This window comes from Pan paniscus, chromosome 1 (genome assembly GCF_029289425.2).
Source record: "Pan paniscus chromosome 1, NHGRI_mPanPan1-v2.0_pri, whole genome shotgun sequence".
Lineage (NCBI taxonomy): Eukaryota > Metazoa > Chordata > Mammalia > Primates > Hominidae > Pan > Pan paniscus.
This window is the reverse complement of record NC_073249.2, coordinates 21,935,597-21,960,988: the sequence shown is the minus strand read 5'-3', so window position 1 is coordinate 21,960,988 and position 25,392 is coordinate 21,935,597. Positions and strand designations below refer to the sequence as shown.

The 25,392-nt window shown below is 41.6% G+C and overlaps 1 protein-coding gene and 1 pseudogene across 4 annotated transcripts in view; one reads left to right on the top strand and one right to left on the bottom strand.

Moving 5' to 3' along the window:
* ZNF678 (zinc finger protein 678) overlaps positions 1-25,392 on the top strand; it is a 65,396-nt gene that overhangs the window by 20,310 nt on the left and 19,694 nt on the right. The window lies entirely within an intron of this gene.
* Positions 10,747-24,391, bottom strand: LOC134729093 (protein FAM133B-like; annotated as a pseudogene).

Below are 25,392 nucleotides of genomic sequence, written 5' to 3'. Positions count from 1 at the left end.
GGGAAAAAAAAATAGGAGGTAGGAAAGCTTTCAAAGGAGACCAAGTGCATGCCTCCAGTTGTCCTGTCACAGTGGAGTCACACAAGCAGTACATAATTTTCCCAGTCATAATGTGACATGTGCAAAGTTTTGCCAAGTAGAGAAACCAACCAGAGTCTTGGTGTCCAAAGTATTTTGTTGGGATTCAATTGCATAGGCATGCATTGGGCACGTGATTGGCTCTAGCTACTCAATCACCATTTCTACTGTAGAGATCAAACTAATACAGCATGGCCCAGAGACCCATGCATCCAAAAACAAGAGATTCACTTCCACTTATATGGTTAGAATCATATATCTGTTGCTGCCTCAAGTGAGCTAAGACAATCTTTCTTATCAGGTAGAATTTTCCAAGGTTGTGGAGGTTACCTTCTAGGGGCAAGTCTAGAGCCAGTTCTGAAGACCTTTAAAACGTACATTGTTGGGGAAGTCCACACCAATTGAATTAACATTTTGTTGCAGAGCTTTATACTGTCACTGGGGCAGGATATTTTATATTGAATTATTTGTTCATTTGTCACAAGGCCTAAAGCAGTCAACAGCTCACTGTTGAATGAATACATGATTTCCAGGTACCTGTTCTCAGGCATGAAAATGTTCAAGGCTTAAATAGGAAAATTAATGACTACCTTGGTGATACAAGAACTTCCTTAAACGAACCGTTTATCCACTCTCCTCTCAAACCATTAATATTTAAAATATGCATAAATAAGCAAATATGACTATTAATTGAGATGAGCTAACAACTGAGAATTCTGAAAAAAACTACAGCTAGGTATTTACCTTGCTCTATCTCCAGCTAAGGCTGATCACTTTTGGCTGTCCATGTGTGAGGAACATTATTTACAAATTACATGTCAAACATGTTAAAAAATATTCCATGATACTTGTTAAAGCATAATGAGAAACACTTTATTCAGAATAATAAGATGGGTATAGACACCACTGCAGTAAGATTTTGTAGTTGGGGAGAAAGATTGTGCTCAACTCTAAATACAGACAGTATGGGTAAGTAAGAACTTATAGCCAAGGAGCAGGCTAAGGGTTGATGGGTGAAAACTTACTAAGAGGAAACAAGGATGAGGGGTATTCTGGTTAAAGTGACCAAACCAATTCTTGCTGGGGACAGCCAGGGTGATCAGACTTGTGGGATGGCGGACAGTGAGAAACCTTATGAAACATTGAGGCTGATCAGATATTAAGGATGAAGTGTTCTTGCTAAACTGACTTTTCAAGGTAATTTGCTACAACTGAATTTTACAAGAAAGTTTATAGATGGGCCTAGAGTAAGGTACAGAAGTCTGACAACAGCAATAACAGAACAGGAGTCACTCTGAGAGAGACTTGAAACTAGGACCTAGAATTTGAATTACTTGCTTGATAAAGAAGAGACAAATTTTTTCTATTATGTTTTACTTGAAAATGTGATTTAAGACTGTAGAGTAGTAGAAGATGAGAAAAGGAGACAGAGCCTGCATCCATGACAAGGAGATGGCCAGTTAATCGTTTTCTGTCCAGATCTATTATGTTAAACATGGGCTCGTGGACATCTGAGCTGAATATGCATGGTCAGTGGAGCAAAACTATTGCAGGTGCCAAAGGTAGCACAGCTGAAAACACAGGTATCTTTGGGTAAATTTAGTCCCAATCAAGTAGGAAACGAATTAAAGTAATACATATCTATGAACCTTAAATGGCTAATAAGTGAATATATAAATTAATTTTGTGGAGAAATCAGGCAAACTGAGAAAGTATACATTAAACAGAAAATGTTAGAAATAGAAAACAAAATGCTCAAAGATCTTGGCCGGGCACGGTGGCACACACCTGTAATCCCAGCACTTTGGGAAGCTGAGGTGGGCAGATCACGAGGTCAAGAGATCGAGACCATACTGGCCAACATGTTGAAACCCCATCTCTACTAAAAATTCAAAAATTAGCTGTATGTGGTGGCACATGCCTTTAGTCCCAGCTACTCGGGAGGCTGAGGCAAGAGAATCGCTTGAACCTGGGAGGTGGTTGGTGGTTGCAGTGAGCTGAGATCACACCACTGCACTCCAGCCTGGTGACAGAGTGAGATTCAGTCCCAAAAAAAAAAAAAAAAAAAATATGTATTCTCTAGACATTTAAAAAATCCTCTCTCAAATCTAGAGCCAACAACTAATGAAACATAGGTTTCAGTGACCACTTAAGACAAAGAATAGAGCTTTAAAAATAAACAGAAATGGTCACTAAATAAGTTACCACAACTCACAGCAAACAGCCACAAAGCCTAGGGAGGGAGGAGAATTTGATTTCCAGATTTACTATAGTATGGTATTCAACATGTCCACTTTTCAGCAATAAAAAATGATGAGCCAGGCAAGATGATTTGCACTACAGGTCCCAGATAACTCAGGAGGCTGAGATGGAAGAATTGTTTAAGCCTAGGCATTTCAGTGCCCTATGATTGAGTCTGTGAATAACCACTGTACTGCAGACTGGGCAACATAGGAAGACCCCATCTCTAAAAAATAAAATAAATAAGCAAATAAAAAAATAATTAGTCATTCAAATGAACAACAAAATATTATTCACAGGAAAATACTAATGAATTAACAGAAACTGTCTTAGGAAGCACAGACGTAATATTTATTAAACTAAGCCTTTAAATCAACTTTCATAAGCATGTTTTAAAAGCCTAAAGAAAAATGAACAAAAAGTAAAGCAAGTGAGTAAAACAATGTTCCACCAAATAGAATATATCACTAAACAAATAGGGATTTTAAAAAAGTCAACCAAATAGAAATTCTAGAACAAAAGTATCCTAACTGAAATAAAAAATTTACTAGAGGACTTTAACGGAGCACTTGAGCAAGCAGATAAACGAATTGATAAACTTAAAAATAAGTAACTAAGAGTCTGCTAAAAAGTAAGCACAGAAGAAAAAGGTAAGGCAGAAATTTAGAAACAAAACTTTCAGAATCTCTGATTATCACCAACATTTAAACTCTGCTTGCAAGCACCACTCCCTCTGTGATTCTGTGTGGTGTCCAAGGTGTTTCTTCCTTGGCATGTGAGAATATGTAGTTAATAAGCTAAAGTCAGTTTTACCAGTGCCAGGCATCATGTGTTTGGTCATATTCTTAACCCTAATAGGCAATTTTTCCCTCATCAAGGTGGTGATCAGGAGGTAGATGAAACAAAGCATTCCCTAATTACTGTGGGGCAGGAATGTAAGGGAGAGCTCCACTTACAGTCTCCCTGAATGCAAAGCCCATGGGGGTGGGGTGATAGGCTGCACCTAAATGGCAGGATGAGAATGGAAGACAGAGCCCTGTTCAATATTTGCTTTAACAGTGCATTCAATTCAATTTGGGTTGGGAGAAGCTAGGCCTCAATATTGCAGGGTGAGGATGAAAGAGTTCTGCTCCTAGTTTTTGTAACACTAGCACTGTGGGAAGAGAAGTGTTACGTCTTACTTGTGTGTGATGTTTGCCAGAATATGAAAAAGTGTCGTCAAGTAATCACTTTCTGCATAGGCCATCTTTATCCCATGCTTCTTTGGCTAGAGAGAGCATGTTAGATTTTTTTTTTTTAATTATTTTTCAGTTGCCTTTTCCAGGTTACTGTGTTCTCTGCTACTGAACCAGGATATATAGGAGGCAAAACAAAACAAAACAAAACAAAACAAAACAAAACAAAACAAAAGACATACCCAGGGCAGTAGCCGTTAAACCACTCCTGCTGTTCCAAGTTAGTCTGCCCTCTTTTCTGTACTTTCAGAGTCTTTAGACTGATGCTTTATAAGTTTTTACAAGCCCATTGCTATAATTTTTGAGAATAGAATAGAGTTTGCGTATCCCATCTTGTCTAGAACCAAAAGTTTCAACTTTTGGTGTGTCAAGAACATTTTGAGATATTTAAATCCATTTTATCTTGTATTTCCTGCATTAAGCAGTAGCCCGTCAGTTCTTATACCTTCTAAACTGCTGCAGACTCCTGAAATTTTGGGTATCATCACTGCATTTACAAAGTGCATGATGCAGCCAAAGATGTTAGGGGAAGTTATGGGTAAAATTTGGAGCTTCTCCTCCATGCCTTCTTATCTGGAACATCTCTCTACATTTTAGCCACTGTGGAAACCCTGAAATTCACCCTTTCCTTTTTTTTTTTTTTTTTTCAAGATTTTAAAAAAAATTCAGGGGTACATGTGCAGGATGTGTAGGTTTGTTGCATAGATGTGTGCCATAGTGGTTTACTGCACAGATCATCCCATCACTTAGGTATTAAGCCCAGCATCCATTAGCTATTCTTTCCAATGTTTTCCGTCCCCCCAGCCCCCCAACAGGTGCCCAGTGTGTGTTGTTCCCCCAACATGTTCATGTTTTCTCATCAATTAGCTCCCACTTATAAGTGAGAACCTGCAATGTTTGGTTTTCTGTTTCTACATTAGTTTGCTGAGAATAATGGTTTCCAACTCCATCCGTGTCCCTGCAAAGGACATGATCTCATTCCTTTTTATGGCTGCATAGTATTCCATGGTGTGCATGTACTATATTTTCTTTATCCAGTCTATCATTGATGGGCATTTAGGTTGATTCTATGACTTTGCTATTGTAAATAGTACTACAGTGAACATACATGTGCATGTATCTTTATAAAAGAATGATTTATATTCTTTTGGGTGTACATCTGGTAATGGGATTGTTGAGTCAAGTGGTATTTCTGCCCCTGGGTCTTTGAGGAATCGCCACACTGTATTCCACAATGGTTGAACTAATTACACTCCCACCAACAGTGTAAAAGTGCTTCTTTTTCTCCACAACCTCACCAGCATCTGTTGTTTTTTTACTTTTTTTTTTTTTTTTTGGAAACACAGTCTCACTCTGTCACCAGGCTGGAATATAATGGCATGATGTCAACTCAATGCAACCTCCACCTCCTGTGTTCAAGTGATTTTCATGCCTCAACCTCCTGAGTAGCTGGGATTATATGGTGGCATGCACCACCATGCCCAGCTATTTTTTTCTATTTTTTAATAGAGGCAAGGTTTCACTGTGTTGGCCAGGCTGGTCTTGAACTCCTGGCCTCAAGTGATCCACCTGCCTCGGCCTCCCAAAGTGCTGGGATTACAGGTGTAAGCCACTGCCCCCAGACTGTTTTTTGACTTTTTAATAGCCATTTTGATTGGCATGAGATGGTATCTCACTGTGGTTTTCTTTTGCATTTTTCTCATGATCAGTGATGTTAAGCTTTTTTTTTTCATATGTTTATTGGCTGCATGTATGTCTTCTTTTGAGAAGTGTCTGTTCATGTCCTTTGCCCACTTTTTAATAGGGTTGTTTTTTTCTTGTAGATTTGTTTACATTCCTTGTAGACTCTGAATATTGGACCTTTGTCAGATGGATAGATTTCAAAAATTTTCTCCCATTCTGTAGGTTGTCTGTTCACTCTGATGATCATTTCTTTTGCCGTGCAGAAGCTCTTTAGTTTAATTAGATCCCATTTGCCAATTTTTGCTTTTGTTGCAATTGCTTTTGGCATTTTCATCATGAAAACTTTGCCTGTGCCTATGTACTGAATGGTACTACCTAGATTTTCTTCTAGGGTTTTTATAGTTTTGGGTTTTACAAATGTAAATGTCTTTAATCCATCTTGAGTTAATTTTTGTGTATGGTGTAAGGGAGGGATCCGGTTTCAACTTTCTGCATATGGCTAGCCAGTTATCTTAGCCCCATTTATTAAATAGGGAATCTTTTCCCAATTGCTTGATTTTGTTAGGTTTGTCGAGGATCAAATGGCTGTGTAGCAGGACGAGCTGTAGACAAAACTCCTCAGACACTGAGTTAAAGAAGGAAGAGGTTTATTCAGCTGGGAGCATTGGCAAGACTCCTGTCTCAAGAGCCGAGCTCCCTGAGTGAGCAATTCCTGTCCCTTTTAAGGGCTCACAACTCTAAGGGGGTCCACGTGAGAGGGTTGTGATCAATTGAGCAAGCAGGGGGTGCGTGACTGGGGACTGCATGCACCAGTAATCAGAACGAAACATAACAGGACAGGGATTTTTACAATGCTCTTCCATACAATGTCTGGAATCTATAGATAACATAACAGGTTAGGTCAGGGGTCGATCTTTAACTACCAGGCCCAGAGCACGGGGCCGGGCTTTCTGCCTGTGGATTTCATTTCTGCCTTTTAGTTTTTACTTCTTCTTTCTTTGGAGGCAGAAATTGGGCATAAGACAGTATGAGGGGTAGTCTCCTCCCTTATTTCCCCACTTTGAGACTCTCACTGATTTGATTAGTGGGAGTTCTCACTTTTATCTTCACTATCTATGTCTTCCTGCATGACAGATAATGATTTATTGTAATACACTTCCGCTGAAGCATTCTGGTGAACTAGAGTAGCGATGAAACCTTTTACCATTTGAATGAGTGCAGGTAGTAAATAAGGGATCAGTAAGCAGGTTCCTATTACTACTATAATTTTTATTATAAGAGGTTTAAATCCTCCTGGCACTGGGAACCATTTTTAAACATGGCCTCAGGGTCAAATCCGTGCCACACTTGTACAGGCACTTGCCAGTTTCATCATGTCTTTAACTGTATCTTTGACTACTTGCCCCTGATCATCTATGTGCAGGCAGCAGTTGGTAAGGTTAAATTTTCTACAGACTTCTCTTTCAGCTGCTAGCAAGTAGTCGAGAGTCAGTTTATTTTGATAGATAACATTTCTCATCTGAGTTTCTTGCCAGGCCAGAACAGTCAAGGTTTTACCAGTTTTATTAGTGATAATCTCCAAGACAGCAACTACATGATTTGGTTGAGCATGTTAATGGGGGTTGGGTATCCCCACGAGCCGCCTTGTGCCCAAGCGGCAGGCCCATAGTATTGTATAATTTTTTCAGGAGGCCGTTTATCATCTTTTTAATTATCTATGGCTATGCTTCTCTTTTCGCAGGAAGCATAGACAGGGAAGCCCAGGAGTTCGCCTGTTTTTATGGGCAGTAGGAAGAAAGATGGTTTAATAGTGCCAATAACACAACTACCTGTCCACTGATCAGGCAGCTTAGTGTAGGCTCTATGTCCACATATCCATTATAGCCTGGTGGGGGCCGTCCAGTCCCAGTGGAATTCTGGGTAGGCCTAAATGGTCTGCAGCTTTGGAAATTTACTCTGTGTCATTTGAACTCCACCATGTGGTCTTCCTACAGGAAGGGTGAACTCCTTTCCCACTCTTGCTATACAGTATTGCCTAATGATTGAGGCTTTTAGGACCTAGAAGTGATCAGGGTGATTCTTTTGGGCCGGGAATTCATTCAGGAACTGGGTCTGTAGGTACTGATTCTCGGGCTTCCTATGGCCATTGATCTCCTATTACAGTTCCTCCACATACATAACATGAAGTGACATTGAGAGACTGCGCTACATGCTCGGCTAATTGCAAAAACAAATTTCTTGTTTTTCTTGGAATTTTTGGTACTGGCACATTTAGTTTATTGTAGAAGGTTTGAAATACTGGCTCAGGAGAGCGTTTATAAACTTTTTCTCAAACCACGATATTTACTTGAAGATCCAGTCCAGCTCTATCAATTTTTAGGGTTACACGTTCCCCTTTTTTCTAACGAGGATTAAGGGTTATTACTAGTTCTAAGGGGTTACACTGACCACTGGTACAGGAAGGGCCACTTTTCCCTTGCTGAAGGTAGACAGGATTTTTTCATTTTTTTAAATTTAAGTAGCCTAAATGACACAAGACCAGTATCTACATTTATTTTTTATTTTTATTTTTTTATTTTTTTTAATTGATCATTCTTGGGTGTTTCTCGCAGAGGGGGATTTGGCAGGGTCACAGGACAATAGTGGAGGGAAAGTCAGCAGATAAACAAGTAAACAAAGGTCTCTGGTTTTCCTAGGCAGAGGACCCTGCGGCCTTCCGCAGTGTTTGTGTCCCTGGGTACTTGAGATTAGGGAGTGGTGATGACTCTTAAGGAGCATGCTGCCTTCAAGCATCTGTTTAACAAAGCACATCTTGCACCGCCCTTAATCCATTCAACCCTGAGTGGATACAGCACATGTTTCAGAGAGCACAGGGTTGGGGGTAAGGTCACAGATCAACAGGATCCCAAGGCAGAAGAATTTTTCTTAGTACAGAACAAAATGAAAAGTCTCCCATGTCTACCTCTTTCTACACAGACACGGCAACCATCCGATTTCTCAATCTTTTCCCCACCTTTCCCCCCTTTCTATTCCACAAAACCGCCATTGTCATCATGGCCCGTTCTCAATGAGCTGTTGGGTACACCTCGCAGACGGGGTGGTGGCCGGGCAGAGGGGCTCCTCACTTCCCAGTAGGGGTGGCTGGGCAGAAGCGCCCCTCACTTCCCGGATGGGGCGGCTGGCCGGGCGGGGGGCTGACCCCCCCACCTCCCTCCCGGACAGGGCGACTGGCCGGGCAGAGGGGCTCCTCACTTCCCAGTAGGGGCGGCCGGGCAGAGGCGCCCCTCACCTCCCGGATGGGGCAGCTGGCCGGGCGGGGGGCTGACCCCCCCACCTCCCTCCTGGATGGGGCGGCTGGCCGGGCAGAGGGGCTCCTCACTTCCCAGTAGGGGCGGCCAGGCAGAGGCGCCCCTCACCTCCCGGACGGGGCGGCTGGCCAGGCGGGGGGCTGACCCCCCCACCTCCCTCCCGGACGGGGCGGCTGGCCGGGCCGGGGGCTGACCCCCCCACCTCCCTCCTGGATGGAGTGGCTGGCCGGGCAGAGGGGCTCCTCACTTCCCAGTAGGGGTGGCCGGGCAGAAGTGCCCCTCACCTCCCGGATGGGGCGGCTGGCCGGGCGGGGGGCTGATCCCCCCACCTCCCTCCCGGACGGGGCAGCTGGCCGGGCGGGGGGCTGACCCCCCCACCTCCCTCCCGGACGAGGTGGCTGCCGGGCGGAGATGCTCCTCACTTCCCAGACGGGGTAGCTGCTGGGTGGAGGGGTTCCTCACTTCTCAGACGGGGTGGCTGCTGGGCGGAGGGGCTCCTCACTTCTCGGACAGGGCGGTTGCCAGGCAGAGGGTCTCCTCACTTCTCAGACAGGGCGGCCGGGCAGAGACGCTCCTCACATCCCGGACGGGGTGGCAGGGCAGAGGTGCTCCCCACATCTCAGACGATGGGCGGCCGGGCAGAGACGCTCCTCACTTCCCAGATGTGATGGCGGCCGGGAAGAGGCGCTCTTCACTTCCTAGATGGGATGGCAGCCGGGCAGAGATGCTCCTCACTTTCCAGACTGGGCAGCCAGGCAGAGGGGCTCCTCACATCCCAGACGATGGGCGGCCAGGCGGAGACACTCCTCACTTCCCAGACGGGGTGGCGGCCGGGCAGAGGCTGCAATCTCGGCACTTTGGGAGGCCAAGGCAGGCTGCTGGGAGGTGGAGGTTGTAGCGAGCCGAGATCACGCCACTGCACTCCAGCCTGGGCACCATTGAGCACTGAGTGAACGAGACTCCGTCTGCAATCCTGGCACCTCGAGAGGCCGAGGCTGGCGGATCACTCGCGGTTAGGAGCTGGAGACCAGCCCGGCCAACACAGCGAAACCCCGTCTCCACCCAAAAAATACGAAAACCAGTCAGACGTGGCGGCGCGGGCCTGCAATCGCAGGCACTCGGCAGGCTGAGGCAGGAGAATCAGGCAGGGAGGTTGCAGTGAGCCGAGATGGCAGCAGTACCGTCCAGCTTCAGCTCGGCATCAGAGGGAGACCGTGGAAAGAGAGGGAGAGGGAGACCGTGGGGAGAGGGAGAGGGAGAGGGAGGGAGAGGGAGAGCAGTATCTACATTTATTTTCACACAGTCCTAATTCATGATAAATGTACTTATTTTCTGCCATATAGCCTCTTTCCTAATTAAGAGAACCACATCCTATTTTTAACTTATTAATGATAGCACAGGAATCAAATTTTAAGGTGACTTGTTTGGGCACCTCTTTTTTTTCTGTTTTGGCTAACACTTTACTCGTATCATTTATGAGCCCCCACCAGTCTTCAGTTCTTAATCTTATTTTAAAAACTGTGGTCATGGGAGGCTCAGATGGGTCATAACACACATCAGGTTGGTCATTTCCTGGGCTGCATACCTTGTATAGAATAACATTGTACAAACAAGTTCTTTTTAGAGTTCCAGTACACTTATAATAACCATAAAATAATAGGACCATAGCAACCTTTTCTCCTACCTCAGTGACTTGATGTATACACTGGGAACAGCCCTCAGTCTGAGGAAGGTCAGTTGAAGTCCTTACTGTACAAGTCCAAATTTTAAGGAAAATGAGTCCCGCGATGAGTTTCCTCATGCTTCAGCCGTGCGTGGACCAGTCAGTTTCCGCATGTGACTGGAGGAGGGCTTGTCTTCTTCCGAGTCACTTTGCAGGGGTTTGCAAAGCTGCTCCCATCCACGTACAGCTCCCAGTCTACTGGATGTTTAAGGATGGTCTCAGAGGTTGGGCCCACTAGAATAAACTGAGTCCAATACCTCTACATAGTTATGTTCAACTGGGCTCTCTGATACCGGGAGCAAGGTGGCGGGGTTTAGGGTGTTGTAAACTTCAGTGGTTATGCGGGGATTTTCACAGAGCAAGCTTTGGTATCTAGTTAGTCTAGCATTCGTCAGCTAATGATGTCCTTTGGTATTTATTAAAGTCACCACAGCATGGGGGGATTTTATGTTTAGGTTTTGCCTAAGAGTTGGCTTATCTGCTTCTTGTGCTAACAGGGCCATTGCTGCCAGGGCCCTTAGACATGGGGGCCAGCCTTTGGAAACCCCATCTAGTTGTTTTGAGAGATAGGCCACTGGCCTTGGCCGGGGCCCTACAGTCTGGGTTAAAACTTCAACTGCCATTTTTCTTTTTCTGACACATAGGGTGTAAAGGGATTTGTCAGGTCAGGAAGCCCCAGGGCTGGGGCCGACATGAGTTTTTCTTTAACTCATGAAAAGCTTGCTGCTGTTGGTTGTAATAGATGTAGTTTATCTAATCTACATTTTTATTAACTGTCACCCACTAAAATATTGACTTAAATCCTGTAGCTATTTGATTTCAAGCTTTAAATTTATCTGGTATTCCTTGCGGGGCTCCAGTTGCATCTAAATAGATGTGAGAGTTGAAAGACCCATAAGGGGCTTCTCTTGCTTTATGATGTCTTATTTCTTCTCCCTCTGGTTGATGAAATGCCAGGGTGAAAGGGATAACCAAATGGACTAAAGCACAAGTGCCACTCCAGTTATTCGGCAGAGTGCCCAGTAAAGGTCCACCACAGTACCACCACACATCCGCTCGGGGATGAACAAGGGCTGACTGATTCATAAGCTCTTGAAAATTCTTAAGCTCATCACATCCCTTCAGGTCTCCAAGGAATGGTAAGTTTTCTCCTTGTCGTGAGAGACACAAAGTGAACTTAGTGTTGGGAGATGGAAGCTGGATGGCCCTCGGGGGCTGACCCGCAGGGTGCCGGACTTCAGGATATGGCAGAGAGAGCTTGGCATGACTTACTACTCCAGGCTGTAGAATCCTAGAAAAGAGCTACCATGCAGCCTACGCCTGGTCTACTGGAGGACCACCTTAGTGGAAGGGGGACAGTTTGGGCCTCTGGCCTGCCATGTGCACAAGTACAACAATTTCCTTTGTTTAATGTGCAGATGGATTATTTGATCCATTTTAACCAGGCATTTGCATCTTGGTATCCTGTCTTTATTGCTGAAGTTTGTTTTAAGTCTTTAACGTCTATGACCCTCTAGTAAAATGAAGGTATGATTTTAGGAAATTACAAAAACCGGTTGGGGCAGTCCATCCTTGCCCTTTAGTGGTCCACAGAATGTTGGACCAACTATGGCATGAAAGCTCTACATTGGGGGGCAAGACTCCTGGTTGGCACTGGGGTCTTTATTGAAATCTCCCTGGATTAATGGTCCTAGTTTACTAATGCCCAGTCTGAGGAGAGTCAGGAGGGACAGAAGTACTTTTCTGAAGTAGAAAGCTGTCTTTGACTTGCAAGTCTCCACAGGGTATAACAAGGCAAGCATTAAATGCAATAGTTTGAGGCGAAATTAACATGGTTATGTTAATAACTAGATGGTCAGCAATAGAACGAGGAAAGAAGAAAGAGTAATAGAATAGATGAAAAGAGTTACATTTTTCTTAGCTTTGGTAGGGTTTTCCCCTGGGACCATGGCCCACAACTCTGGATGGGGTGGTGCTTTCTTGACTCTGGTGTTATGAGTCCATCCCCCCCCTTTTTTTTTTTTTGCTGTACGAACAGCAGTCTTGGTGGTTAGCAGCACAAGGTAGGGTACTTCCCAGGCTGGCTCAAGTTTTTCTTCTTTCCACCCTTTGATGAGAACGTGATCTTCAAACTGGTGCTGATTTACCGGAAATTCTAGGGGTGGTACATGTGCTAAAAGACTGAGTTTTTGAGGGAAAGGAAAGTGGAAGATAAATGAAGTATATAATTTTAAAGAAATTGACCTTTTGTTTTAAATGTGGGGACCTTGGCAGTGGACTTCATAGTCCTAAGTGCCTTTTTACTGAGAAATTTCCTTTAGCACCTATTTTTATTAGTTTTTAAACCAAAGAAAGCCAGATACCATTTTACATTTAACAATGCTTTTTGTATGATTTTTATACCAGATAAGCTAAATTTTACCTTTGTATTAGTGTGTTATTAATGTTAAACCTAATTTTAATAAAATCTTATAGACATATTTATCCAATTGTTAATGTTTGACCATAAGGTAAGATTTTATGGACTCTTTTTAACTTTTCATAATTTTTGTTAAAGAGCAGGTTGGTGCTTTAAGAAAAACCTGCTGTGCTTTTATTTTAATGTCCAGTTTACAGAAAAACTGGATGATACCTCTTTAACTTTAGCCAGTGTTTACACACAGAATTTTCTTTCCAATTAACATTTTAAAACTTGATTAAACCTTTAAAACAAAGTATACATATTTTTAACCTTTTGATGTAGGTAAAAATTTATAGTCTTATGCCTCCTTATAATTCTTTTACCAGAGGTATATTTTACTTTCCTTATACATCTTGCACATAAAGTGTTTTTCTATAACATTTTCCTCTTTCACGACTTTTGCAGACAATTCTTCGACATGCCTCAACTTTCTGACTTATTACAAATATTTGTTTCTTTAAACAACTAGTTAACTTATTTCAGGACAAGAGTTTACCATATAATACTCTTTTTACATAAATTCCGCCCCCCCTTTTTTCCTTAGGTTACTTCTGAACTGGTGAGGTGTGCTCACAATGAGGTTTCCTCTAAAAGTTATTTTTTTTACTGTTTTTCTGTTAGCAAAGCAGTTGCTGCTACAGATTGAATGCATTTGGGCCATCTGTGGATTACTGGGTTAAGGACTTTTGATAGGAAAGCCTCAGTGCTTTCGGGATACGCCCTTGTTTACAGTGACAACAAAGTGGTATTGGAGTGTTATAGGGTTACGGAGAATACCTTCAATTATCAATTACAGGTTTTAAATTTACCTTTGCTTTTAAAGGAATAAGGTACGCTGTTTTTTTTTTTTTTCTTAACTACTTGTATATATCTCTCTCTCTTTCTGTCTTTGACTTTGTCTCTCTCTCTTTGACTTTCCTTTTGCCTCTGTCTCTTCCTCTCTCTTCTCTGTCTCTCTCTGTCTCTCTCTCAGCCTGGCTTATGCTGCAGTTCTCTCAACCACTGTGGAGAGATCTAAAACCAGCTGTAACCAAGCATCTGTGTAAGGGAACTGGTCTGGGTGCCCTGGCTTTACAGGTTACCTTGTGCCATACCTTTGAAACAAGGGACCTATCCAGGCTTCTTTCTGATGGCCAATCCACCTCTAATGCTGGCCAGTCTGTTTTACACAAAGTTTTACATTTTCCTGGTGTCATAGTACTCCATAGTCTCCTTTAAATCCTTTTTTGAAATTTTTCAACATAGTTCCTAGTAGGGTGGGCTTATTTGTGCCTGACCCATGCTTCTTCGAGACAAAACACCATGCTCACACCACACGCACACCACAAAACAAAGAACGGGTAAAAAGGGCACACATACACTTTTGCAGTTTACACCAAACCAAAATCAAAACCAAAATCAGAGTATCCAGAAATCCAAGCCAGGTCAAAACCAAAACCAAAGTATCAAACAATCCAAGTCAAGTCAAAAACAAAAACCAGAGTGCTGGTACAGGCACACCGTGGGTGATCAGGCCACGCTTCCACTCAAATGGAGTAGGCAAGTTCCCAAGACCAGTCCTGTCAAGCAATTTAAACCAAGTCAAAACCAAAACCAAAACCAAAGTGCAGATAAAGGCACGCTGTGGGTGATCAGGCCATGCTTCCACTCAAATGGAGTGGGCAAGTTCTCGAGACTAGTCTTACCAAGTTTCAGATGTCCGGACTCCAAGTACTAGTTCCTTCCCGGTGTTTAGCCACTGCATTGATCCTCCATGGGAGCCTGCCACACACTGCTCTGGTGAGGCATCCCACCGGGGCAAATGCCTACCCGGGAGCACTCTCAGGATCTGCGTTGCTTGGGCTGGTCGGAGTCCCCTGCAGGGATGTTCCACAGGGCAGGCTTAAGCTGCATAAGGAGCTGCCGCAACCATCCGCCAATCACCTCACTTCCCAGTCAGGGAATCAAGAAATATAGCAGGACGAACCTAAGACAAAACTCCTCAGACACTGAGTTAAAGAAGGAAGAGGTTTATTCAACCAGGAGCATTGGCAAGACTCCTGTCTCAAGAGCTGAGCTCCCTGAGTGAGCAATTCCTGTCCCTTTTAAGGGCTCACCAGTAATCAGAACGAAACAGAACAGGACAGGGATTTTTACAATGCTCTTCCATACAATGTCTGGAATCTATAGATAACATAACCAGTTGGGTCAGGTGTCTATCTTTAACTACCACACCCAGAGCCTGGTGCCGGGCTGTCTGCCTGTGGATTTCATTTCTGCCTTTTAGTTTTTACTTCTTCTTTCTTTGGAGGCAGAAATTGGGCATAAGACAATAAGAGGGTGGTCTCCTCCCTTAGCTGTAGGTGTGCAGTCTTATTTCTGCTGAATTGTTTACTAGGAATGTTAAAATAAATTAATAATTCATTTTCATTTTACATTTTTATACAATCAGGTAACATGAAATATAACTTGATGTACAATTTTGCCTGTTACAAAGGATGTGCTAAATATAGTGGTATATGCACAGAACATATTGGCATGACAACAGGCTGAATAAATAGCTATTTTACTTAATAAAAATGAAAAAAGAAAATTATAAAACAAGGAATATCAAACACAAAGTCCAAATTCAACAGCACATAATAAAAGTTTTTTCTAAAATCTAGTTTTTTCTTTGAATTCCTGAAATTAATACCCTTCTGAAAACATCTACTGTATTTAGACATAATTAACTAAGATATAACTGAAATTAAAGAATAAAATTCTCCTACCACTTCATTGAGAAAATCCTGCCTCATTCTGATTACTGGTGTCAGTGATAAGCTTTGTTTCTATAGATTATAGATTAACTAAAATTATTCCTTATTGGAAACAAAGGGGTGGGCCAAAATGGATGGGTTTGGCTAGTTATCTGCGGCAGGAGCATGTCCTTAAGGCACAGATAGCTCGTGCTATTGTTTGTGGTTTAAGAAGGTGTTTAAGTGGTTTTCTGCCCTGGGTGGGCCAGGTGTTCCTTGCCCTCATTCCGGTAAACCCACAACCTTCCAGCGTGGGCGTCATAGCCATCACGAACGTGTCACAGTGTTGCAGAGAGTTTATTTTTGGCCAGTTTTGGGGCCAGTTTATGGCCAGATTTTGGGGGGCCTATTCCCAACATAAAACTTAGTATAAAACATGCGTTTTAGAATCTTCAGCTACCAAGTTCAAAGAGTACCAGTGTCTATTTAAAATAATTCCTCTCCCAAGCCAAAGTGTAATCAAAATTAATTCAAATGACATAACACATTCTAAGGCTAAAAAATATTCATTATTATTGAAGTGGAGGTAAATCCCAGAGCTTTTGGGGCTTTCTCATGCTGCAAATGGCTGTTTCTCTGGTTCACTCAAAGCAGCATATGACAGAACATATTGGCATGCCAACAGGCTGAATAAATAGCTATTTTACTTAATAAAAATAAAAAAGAAAATTAAAGGATGACACTAAGCTCAGTAAAGGATGACACTAAGCTCAGTAAAGGGCAAGACTGCTGGTACCCAGCTCTGACTTCTCAGTGAAGCGTGGCTACTATGTCCACAATACAGGATGTGTGAGGATCAAAGGCACACTATTCTGCTAGCTAAAGAGATAGCAAACCAGCTCCGCAACCCTAAAAGCTCCTTCCCCAGGTAAATAAAAGTATACGAGGGGAAAAAATTAAAATATGCTTCTCTACAGAGTAAGGGTTTTGAAATATTAATGTAATCCCTCCTCCAAAAATTTTAACTAGAGTCATCTGGTCATTTCTGACTACATCTCAAAGATGTATCCAGATTCAATTTCTGTTGGTTTATCCTAAGACACTTCTAGCTAAAAGTATTAATTTTATTCCCAAATAACCACTAGTCTGACTGCAGAGTATTATCTCCCAGAGTTATCAAGCACTGGAAGAGAAAAAAACAGATGTTCAAGCGGCAGGCAACATTTGTGGCCCTTTCACACAGTGGCATCTGAGTGGCTACTGAATAGTCTAGGAATAATTCTAAACACAAGAAAATTCATGGATTTTAGTAAATATGTTGTTATTTTCACAGTTGAAATTTCCTCAGACATTGCACTTTCTTTATAAGGGAATCCTGATTTTTCTTAATGTTATGGTGAGTCAGGACTTGAAATAGCAGCCTTCTTTTTCTTCTTACTATGTTTCTTATGCTTCTTTTTCTTTTTTTGTTTTTTCTGTTGCTTTTTCTCATTTTTCACTGCTTTTCTTCTTTTTTGCTCGTACCTCCTCAGTAAACTGTGATTCTGACAAGGACTCGGATGATAAAGGTTTATCTTAAGAATTTATCGTTCTCTTTTTGCTGAGCCCTTTAATGTCCTTTTCTTTCTCCGTTGCATCTTTTGACTTCTTTTTCTTTTTTAAACTATCCTTACTGTCTGATTCAGATTATGACATGGAGCTTTCAGAAGATTTATGTGAACGGTTCTTTTTCTTTCTCTGTTTTCCTTGTTTCTTATCCTCATTTTCACAATCAGAAGAACTGCTGGAAGAATTAGAGCTTGATGAAGAAAAAGATGAATACCTACCAAATTTATTCTTTTCTTTTTTTGTTTTGATGAGCTCTCACTTCCACTTAACAATTTCTCCCTGTCTTTTTCTAGTTCTTTCTTCCAGTTCTCATTCATTTTTTCTTCAAATTCAGCCAAAACCTTGGAGCCTTTCTTTTCTCCTCTTCTAGTTGCTCTTTTACTTCTTCCCAGGTAGGCCTTGGTCGATTCAAATAATCCTGTATTGTTGGGCCCTGAAGACTGGATTGGACCCCTTGATCTCGCCATTGCTATTGGGTTCATATAGGCCAGGATGTAGAACATATTCCTCCAGTTCTAGAATCATTTTCTTGTTCAAATAACCTTTGTTAAATTTAACTGGTTTCAGGTTTTTGTTTTTGTTTTTAACAGTATTGATCACATTCTAATTCTGTTGGTATCATGTCATAATTTTGGCAGTACCACGCGGTTGTCCCGCTTCCCCATGGTGCTGGGCTGAGTGCACAGTCGCACGCTGAGGGAAACCAGGCCAGAGAGAAGGCCGAAGCAGGCCCACCGCAGGTCCTCCTGCCGCCTCCCCTATAATTTTCTTTTAAATACTGTATGTAATTAGGTGAAATTTTATCTTTGAAAGCAACAGATATCTAAATTCAGAATGACTGAGTTATACTTTTTTTTAAGTTTGGAGGCACTTTAGTGTATTTATAATATTTTAAGACTGATTAAAATTATGTCATAAAATATGAGATTATTTTACATTTCGTATTAATTAGATTTTAGATTACTATGAAGACCATTTAGTTTTATTATGCCATAGTAGTTGCAATTAGAGAATTTTTTTTTCCTGGCTACCATATAATATCTGAAAATAGAACTTTCTGTTGTTTATCAAATCTTTGAAGAATTAATAAACACCATACATGAATGTTGCTTTAATATTCAGCGTGATTGTATATACCTTCTTAAAAATAAATTCAGCTTTATTATTTTTTCTTTATTTTTTTATTTCAAGCACAGGGGTACATGTGCAGGTTTGTTATATAGGTAAACTCGTGTAATGGAGGTTGGTTGGTTGTACAGATTATTTCATTACCCAGGTATTAAGCTTAGTACGCATTGGTTATTTTTCTGATTCTCTCCATCCTTTTGCTGTCTACCCTCCAGTAGGCACCCCATGTCTGTTGTTCCCCTCTGTGTGTCCATGTGTTCTCATTTAGTTCTCCCTTAGGGAAATGCAATATTTGGTTTTCTGTTCCTGCATTAGTAGCTAATAATAATGGCCTCCCACTCCACCCATGCTTCTGTGAAGGACATGATCTCATTTTTTTTTAATGGCTGCATAGTATTACATGGCATATAGGTACCTAATTTTCTTTATCCAGTCTACCATTTATGGGCATTTAGGTTGATTCCATGTCTTTGCTATTGTAAATAGTGCTGCAGTGAACGTAAGTGTGCATGTGTCTTTATGATAGAATGATTTATATTTCTTTGGGTATTTACCCAGTAATGGGATTGCTGGGTCAAATGGCAGTTCTTTTTTTCAGTCTTTGTGAAATCACCACACTGTATTCCACAATGTTTGAACAAATGTACAGTCCTACCAACAGTGTATAAGCATTTTGTTTTGTTTTGTTATTTTCTGACTTTTTAGTAATAGCCATTCCAACTGGTGTGAGATGATATCTCATTGTGGTTTTGATTTGCATTTCTCTAATGATCAGTTATGTTGAGCTTTTTAAAAATGATTGTTGGCTGCATGTATATCTTTTTTTTGAAAAGTGTTCTTGTCCTTTGCCCACTTTTTAATGGAGTTGTTTTTTTCTTGTAGATTTGTTTAAGTTCCATATAGATGTTGAATATGAGACCTTTGTCAGATACATAGTTTGCAGAAATTCTCTCCCATTCTGTATGTTGTCTGTTTACTCTGTCAGTAGTATCTTTTGCTGTACAGAAGCTCTTTAGTTTAATTAGACCCCATTTGCCAGTTTTTCCTTTCATTGCAATTGCTTTTGGCATCTTCGTCATGAAATCTTTGCCTGTCTGTATGTCCAGGATGGTACTAGGTTGTATACCAGGGTTTAGTTATGGATTTTACATTTTAGTCTTTGATTCATCTTGAGTTTTGTGTATGGTGTAAGGAAGGGGTCCTGTTTCAATCTTCTGCATATGGCTAGCCAGTTCTCCCAGCATCATTTATTAAATTGGAAGTTCTTTATTCATTGCATGTTTTTTTAAGCTTTGTCAAAGATCAGATGGTTGTGGGTGTCTGGGCTCTCTATGCTGTTTCATGTGTCTATGTTTCTGTTTTTGTATCAGTACCATGCCACTTTGGTTACTGTAGCCCTGTAGTATAGTTTGAAGTCAGGTAGTGTGATACTTCCAGCATTGTTATTTTTGCTTTGGATTTTCATGGCTATTCAGTCTTTTTTAAAAAAAAGTTCTGTGAAGAATGTCATTGCTAGTTTGTTAGGAATAGCATTGAATCTGTAAATTGCTTCAGGTAGTATGACCATTTTAATAATACTGATTTTTTTAAATGCATGACCTTGGAATTTTTAAAATTTGTTTGTGTCATCTCTGATTTATTTGAGCAGTGTTTGTAGTTCTCACTGTAGAGCTCTTTCACCTTCTTGGTTAGCTGTATTTCTAGGTTTTTCCTTTTTTTTTTTTTTTCTTTTTCTTGTGACAATTGTGAATGGGATTCCATTCCTGATTTGGCTGTTGGCTTTATAATTTTATTTATTTATTTATTTTTATTTTATTTTTTTTGAGATGGAGTCTCACTCTGCTGGCCAGGCTGAAGTGCAGTGGTGCAATCTTGGCTCATTGCAACCTCCACCTCCCGGGTTCAAGCGATTCTCCTGCCTCAGCCTCCCGAGTAGCTGGGATTACAGGCATGTGCCAACACGCCTGGCTAATTTTTGTATTTTTAGTAGAGATGGGGTTTCACCATGTTGGGCAGGCTGGTCTTGAACTTCTGACCTCGTGACCTACCTGCCTCAGCCTCCCAAAGTGCTGGGATTACAGGTGTGAGCCACCATGCCTGGCTTGGCTTTATAATTTTTGGTGTATAGAAATGCTAGTAATTTTTGTACATTGATTTTGTGTTTTGAGACTTTGCTGAAGTTATTTATAACTTTAAGGAGCTTCTGAGTCAAGGCTAGGGGTTTTCTAGATATAGAATCATATCATCTGCAAACAGGGATAACATGACTTCCTCTCTTCTTACTTGGATGCCCTTTATTTCTTTCTCTTGCTTAATGTTCTGGCCAGGACTTCCAATACTATGTTGAATAGGAGTGGTTAGAGAGCATCTTTGTCTTCTGCTGGTTTTCAATAACAAAACAAAAACTTATATAAAGTTTTCTGCTTATCAGTTTGGCAGAGACAGATTAGTAATGAGATAATAATTGCTGAATTTGATAATTTGCCACATTATTAAAATAAAAATCCTGCTGTTTTCTCTGAAAGTTTCAAATTACTTATCAGTTAAAATTTATATTTACTGTGACAAGTAAATTTTTGAGAATTTTTAGTTGTATGCATTAAAAATTTGTGTAATATACAGTACTTTTCAGAAGCACAAATATCCACATTGTACACATAAGTAAAATATTTCACAATTTTTTTTGGACAGACAGTAGTGTTTCATCAGAGATTTCAAGTCTCTTATTTGGACCACACACCCTATCCTATATACCATAAGATAACAGTAATTCGTAGAGTGCAATTATTTTTAGTACTTGAAAATTTATGTTTTGCGTAAATTGTTGAAATAATAGTGCTTCACTGCAGAAATAGTATCTGAATATAGCCAGAATTACTGTTTGTTTATAACAAAGGCTAGAATTGGTAGAATTATTTTAGGTATTGGGCTCTAAGCATCCTTCCTCCTCCTAGCACTTTCCTGACTGTGCAAAAATATCAGTTTGAATATTTCATTTAAACCAGGTGTTAATTTAAAAAGGTCTTAAATGAAGTTTGCATATGGCTGAATAGTACTTGTTGGTTACACTTTAAAGAATGCTTTTTGATCCAGGCAGAGTTGCATGTACCTGTAATTCCAGCTTCTTTAGAGGCTGAGGTATGAGAATTGCTTGAGCTCAGGAGTTCAAGGCTATAATGTGTGATGATTGTAGCTGTGAGTAGCCACTGTGCCCCAGCCTGGGCAACATACCAAGATCTCCTGGAGGGGAAGAAAGTAAAGCATAACTTGTGACCCATACAAGCATGTGCATCTTCCTGGAATGGGCTGCTGCTGGTTGTGCCGGGTTCCCTCTTGCAGGTACTGCCTGGCTGCCTCAGCATCTCCACGTGTGAATGAAGTCTCAGGCTTTGTGGGGAGAAAGAGCAGCTCCACAGGCAGCTAATTGTCTCCAGAGCTCCAAATCTGTTCCTCCCACGTCATGATGGGCATGGGGCCGGGGGAATGTTGCATTGTTTTCAGAGGAATCAGGTACAATCCCTGGAAGGATGAATCTATTTTGCTACTTTCTGTTGCCAGGTTGGGGGAAGTACTAGGTGGTTCGCCTTTATTTGTATGGGGTACTCAGATGCCCTGCCACTGTGTTACTTGTTTTACTACCATACAATGAGGGTTCACTTTCAAACTTGGCATGTAGATGCTATTTGCCACCAGCACAGAGGAGGACTGCTGACTTGGGACAGTGTACTTGGCAGCCTCAGGTGTATCTGGCCACCCCCGTGTGACCCACTGGGCCCGACTCCAGGTGCTGTAGTCCTGCTAGTATGTAGGGAGTCATCTGATTCCTCACCCGCCATTGCTCATGGGCTCCAGGGTCTTGGCACCCCAACCCAGCCCCCTTCTGCTGCTTCATGCCAGCTGTGGGAAGATGTGGACTGGTGCCTTGTCCACTTGAGCTCTTGTGGGTGCTCCAGGCCTGTTGACAAAGCAGTAAGTGGCAGCCACTAACCTTGAACTTCCAGGATGTATTCAGTGGACTTCAAGTGCCTCTTAGAAGCCTGATTCCATTAACTGCCCCAAAACTTAATGCAATTTGAGGCTACTTCTCATTCTCATCTTAGTGTTACACAACCATTAATCTCCATTCTATCTGTAGACATTCACTTTCTGGACATGTATAATTGGAACCATACATTATCAGTCTTTTGCTTCTGGTTTCTATTAGTTTGTTTGAGGTTCATATCTGTTGTAGCATGTAGCATTATTTAATTCATTTTGATTGCCAAATAGGATTCCAATATAAAATGTACTTAACTGTTTTTCCTTATATTAACTGGTTGACATTTTGACATTTGAGTGTTTCCATTTTTCATATTTGGTTATAACAAACAATGTTCCAGTGAGTCTTTGTGTGAACCAACATTTTCATCTCTTTTGGGCACATGAGTGATAGTGGAGCTGATGCACCAATATGGTAATTCCATGTTAAACATTTTGAGAAACTACCAAATTGTTTTGTAAAGCGGCTGTGCTGTTTTACAGTTTTATCAGCAGTTTATGAGGGTTCTATGTTTACATCTCTGCCAATGCTTACTTTTGTTTGTTGTTAAATCATTCTACTGCATAAGAAGGGCTATCTCCCTGAGGGTTATTTTTTTGAGACAGGGCTTCACTTGGGGACCCAGGCTGGAGTGCAATGGCATGCTTATGGCTCACTGCTGCCTCCACCTCCCAATCTCAAATGATCTTCCTGCCTCAGCCACCTGAGTAGCTGGGACTACAGGATGTACCACCCACCATGCTTGGCTAATTTTTGTATTTTTTAGTAGAGATGGGATTTCACCATGTTGCACAGCTGATCTCAAACTCCCGGGCTCAAGTGATCCACCCACCTCTGCCTCTCAAAGTGCTGGGCTTACACGCATGAATCACTGCACCCGGCCTCCCTGAAGTTTTGATTAGCATTTTTCTAATGACTAATGTTAAGTGTAGTTTTATATACTTACTTACAATTTATATATATTTTTGACAGTGACAAAATGTTCATTAAAATTACCTTTTTAAAAATGTGTTTTTATCTTTTTATTGCCTTTTTTTTCAGTTAGCACTTTTATTTTATTTTATTTTTTAGATGGAATTTCGTTTTGTCGCCCAGGCTGAAGTGCAGTGGCGCAATCTCCGCTCACTGCAAGCTCCGCCTCCCAGGTTCATGCCATTCTCCTGGCTCAGCCTCCCAAGTAGCAGGGGCCCACCACCACGCCCAACTAATTTTTTGTATTTTTAGTAGAGACGGGGTTTCACCATGTTAGCCAGGATGGTTTCGAGCTCCTGACCTTGGGATCCGCCCGCCTCGGCCTCCCAAAGTGCTGGGATTACAGGCGTGAGCCACTGCGCCTGGCTCAGTAATTTTATGTTTAATCTTGCAGAAAACCTCCATACTATTTTCTATAGCAACTGTGTCATTTTACGTGCCCACCAACAGTGCATAAAGGTTCCAATTTCTCCACATCTTTGCCAACACTTGATGTTTTAAATCCGGAAGTGTGTGCCTTAAAACCCATGGGCATTTATGGCCTAATTTCACACTGATCATAGGTTACTCTGATTTCCACATACCCAGTGTAGTTCACCAGTCTTGTTGTGCCCATGAATGGACTTGGAGGAGAACAAGCCTTTAGAATACCTGCCAGGGTCATCATTAAGGGAGGACCCATCATTTTTTCACAAGCTCTGGTGTTACTCCCAGTCACCTCTCAGTGACTATTTCCTGTCATTGGCCTGGACATTCTGGTGCTTTGGATCCCCACCTGGACCAAGCCCAAGTCTTTTGTACTGATGACTATACAATCCAACAAGAAACCGGTACAGCTTTCCAACCCCCCTAAGGTGATCAACACCCTATAATATCAACTCAAGTAGGGCATAGAAGGGATTCATCCTGTTACATATGACATGATAGAAGGGGGTTTTCTGAAACCACTTTCTTAACCTTTTAACTTCCCAGTCTGGCCCTTTTTCAAGGCCAGGGAAAGGAATGGAGGCTCACTGCTGATTACCACAACCTGATCAATGCTATACTTAAATCTCCTTACATCAGACATTGTCACCATCTTGGAAGAAGTTCAGAATTCCTCTGCAACTTGGTTTACTGTTACTGACCTGGCAGACATGTTTTGTTTTGTCTCAATTTGTAGAGAAATTCAGGTGCAGTTCACTTTTACTTTTAAAGGCCAAAGATACATTTTTATGAAGCTTCCAATGGGCTACCTCGGTAGTCCTCCACTGGCTCATGATCTGTGCAGAGAGGACCTAGCTGCCCTCTGACTTCCACCTGTGGCATTATGTGGGTGGTGTCCTGGGTGATAACCCAAAGGAAGAGGTAAAATTGACCCTTAACGTTGAGAACCAACCCATGACCCATGGGGATGGGCCATCACCCTATACAAGATACAAGGACCTGCCATCTCCATCAATTTTGGGGGCTATATTTAGAGTAAGGAAGGCAGGCAAACTTCACAATCAGCCTCCCTCACTCACTCACAGAGTTCTTTTCTTGGCTAAAGAGGCCCAGCACGTTGGCATTTGTGTCTTATTGAGATAACACATTGATCACCTCTAATGCGTTCTAAGATGCATTTATCAGGCCACTCACAAGACATTCACCTTCATCTGTGTTCTTCTCAAGAAGAAGCTATAAGAGCTGCCCAGTGATTAGTCCAGGAGGCTCTTCCACTAGTCCCATGGGGAAAGGACTTGCAATGGTAGGTAATAGGTTTCAATAATAATACTGCTTGACTCATGGAGTCTTTAGACTACTCACTCTGGATCTTGACTCACAATGGGCTTTTGGTGTATGCCTGTGGTTAATATATGCTTCTCAAGACACAGTTGGTTGCGGTTTATCTAGTTCTGTCTGAGACCAAGACACTGACAGGATTTGAATTCATCTACTGAAAACAGAGATCTCCATTGTACCTTGGATCTGAGAACCCTATCCACCTGCCTGGATGCAGGTGGGCTGAGGCCTAAAATGGGGTCAGCCTGAACAATATATATTTTAAAAAGATTCTGTCTTCTACTTTTTTCATTACTTTTATTTTTGTTTTTGCAGTCTCTTAGCAGATGACATGTGATATATGTCACATTGTGGTTCAATTTTATTAAAAAAAAGCAACAGTTTTCTCTCTGTTCTACCATTGTGGAGAGTTTTTCTGGAGTTGAAAATAATTTT